This window comes from Tenrec ecaudatus, chromosome 10, assembly GCF_050624435.1.
Source record: "Tenrec ecaudatus isolate mTenEca1 chromosome 10, mTenEca1.hap1, whole genome shotgun sequence".
Classification (NCBI taxonomy): Eukaryota; Metazoa; Chordata; class Mammalia; order Afrosoricida; family Tenrecidae; genus Tenrec; species Tenrec ecaudatus.
This window is the reverse complement of record NC_134539.1, coordinates 39,190,427-39,193,264: the sequence shown is the minus strand read 5'-3', so window position 1 is coordinate 39,193,264 and position 2,838 is coordinate 39,190,427.

The window sequence follows — 2,838 nt, the reverse complement described above, 5'->3', positions numbered from 1 at the left end:
AAGCGAGTCACTATTCCCTTGTAGTTTAGGTGGGTCTACCTACTCACAAATCCAACAGGATGGGGCCTTTGTTAGTCAGGGAGCAGAGGGTTATGCGGAGAGATCTTTGATACACTTCCCCCAGCAGCAGCATTTCAAAATAAAAGGATGCAAGGCAAATACAACCAAACTAACCTGCTATAGTTATAATTAAGTTCAAAGTTGGTCCAGCTTGCTCATAGTCTTCCTACTCCGGCCACCTTATCTAGTATTTAGACACTAAACAACGGCTATTTTAATAGCCACTATCGAGTGGATGACAACTCAAAGCGGCCCGACAGGGCAGGGCAGACTGCTCCTGTGGGTTTCCACTTGTGGAACTCTTTAAGGGAGTCGAAAGCCTCGTCTTTCTCCAATGTCCATACAGTAACATGATTAGAAGATGGTTATCTATTGAAGATGTGTTTTACACAGGGAATCCAGGACCGTTGAACACCCCAGGATCAATATTGAGAGTAGCCATACCAGGACGGTGAGGGGAAGGTGGGGGGAGATAGAGGGAACCCATCACAATGATCTACCTATAACCCCCCTCACAGGGGGATAGACAGCAGAAAAATGGGTGAAGGGAAGCATCGGTCAGTGTAAAACAACAACAAAATTTATAAATTAAGGTTCATGAGGGAGGGAGGGGAATAAAATGAGGTACTGATATCAAGGGCTCAACCACACCGCCTCCAGGCTCCTTCCCTATGCTAAGTTCCCCCTTTTTTTATTCTTCTACAAGGATTTTAAGGAGCCCTGGCTGGCGTGCAAGGTCATCAGTTTGAAACCACCAGCTGCTTGGAGGGAGACCAATGGAGCGTTCTGATCCAGTAGAGCCATAGCCTCAGAAACCCACAGGGCAGTTTTACGCTGCACCAGGGTTGCTGTGGGAATCAACAGGACGGCAGTGAGTTTTGCTGGGGTTTTGCTGTTGTTGTTTTAGATGGATGGAGACGCCCCTATTGTCTTGGAGACACTTCTCTGAGAGCATTTAGCACTTTGTGGTTTGGGATCTAAGCCATCTCCTCCTTGTCCATGCGGCCCATGAGGGTACTGTTTTATGTATCCTTTAGCTATAACACCAGGAGCCCTAGTGATGTGTTCATGCTTTGGGCTACAATCTTCATGGTCAGCAGTTCGAAACCACCAGCAGGTCTGCGGGAGACAGACTGGGCTCTCTACTCTGGCAAACAGCTACCGTCTCTGAAACTCACCATGGTCCTATGAGTCCGCCTTGCCTGGCTGGCTGTGGCTTTGGCTGGGTTGTGGGTGTCAGTTATAACAGCACATTGCACAAGGTGGCCCTCAGCAACTGTGTCTGCTAGAATCAACAAAATATGAAAAGATGTTTTTTAATGTTAGCATTCTGGGGATGATCACATGGCAACGCTCACTGATTACTCCTACCCCCCGCCCCCGTCTTAGTTTCTCCTTCATATTCTAACAGTATTGAACCAACCGACTGAGTGATTGACTCACTTAGAACGGAAAGCAGAGCCAGAGCATGGATTCTAATGAACAGGTTTTATCAGTGCTAACGACCTGCCTGGGTGTTTAGATTGGAACGAGAGTACAGGGGGCAGGGTGAGGGGAGATGGGAAGAGATAGCAGAAAATAAGAAAGGGAGAGCTACAGAGAGGAAGAGACAGAGGGACTGACATGTGGCCACAGGAGTAGGTGAAGCGAGAGAGAGAGAGAGAGAGAGAGAGAACAAAAGGATCCCGTGCTCATACACTTTGGGAACAGAAATAAATGATCATGTCTAAAAGGAGGGTCCCCCAATTCCCTGTTGCACCAGTGAAGAACGGGGAGGTCTCTGTGAGATGTCTTGAGAAGGCGAGGTGTCGTACTACGGCAGAGGGACAGAGAAAGGCTTGTTTATGGCTGGGAAGCATAGAGTTACTGCTGGCCCTTTGCTAACTATAGTACTCCACGTGACACAGTTCTTTGGGGTTCGATCCCTGCTAGATGAACAGGCGGACATTTAGGCAGGTGGGTGTTTGCTGCAGCTCTTACAGCCAGGAAACAGAACAAGGACATGATGCCAGATGCGTCTTCTTTTGGAGCCCCCGCTGTAACGAGGCCCGTTTACTGCTTTCCTCTGGATTTTCGCCAGCTTTAGGCTTCATCCACTTGTGTGCACCCGCTTGTATTTGCACACTCAGATAAAGTAGCAAACAAAAATGGCTTCCTTTGCCTCCCCCCCCCCACTGCTTTGTAAAAAGTGATCACTAGGGGTAAATTATTCAAACAATAAAACATTTGTTCTCACACTTGCCTGCATATCGAAATCATCCTGGCAGCTTGGATAATTACGGAATCTTTGGCCTCGCCCCTACCTATCCCGACCTAATTGTTCTGGGAGGTGGCCTGGGCATTAAGAGTTTGAACAGAACCCCAGCCGACGCTGGTTGGAAGAAACACAAGCAGAATCCTCCTTAGACTCTAAGGTGGTGCGGCTGCACCTTGGGGCTCGGACAGTTGGAAGCAGCAGTTGTCGCCCCTGGAGACCCCAGCTTGGAGGGGCTTCACCGTTTCTCTCCCGGCGTACAAGGGGGCACCGCGGCCAGAGACCGCCTCTACACCACCCACCACCACCAACGAAGTAGTTCTCTGGTCAGGGCTGTTCTTCATGGCAGAATTCTATTTCCACCTGCATTAAGAAAGGAAGGCGGGGAGGGTGAGAGGAAAAGGGGTCGGAGGAGAAAGGGAGAGAGGACAAAGCGAGAGGAGAGAAGGCAGGGAAGGATGCATTCAAGATACAGAAAACGCAGCTCTCTTCCATTAATTCCAGCTTCTTCTATTAATTCCGGC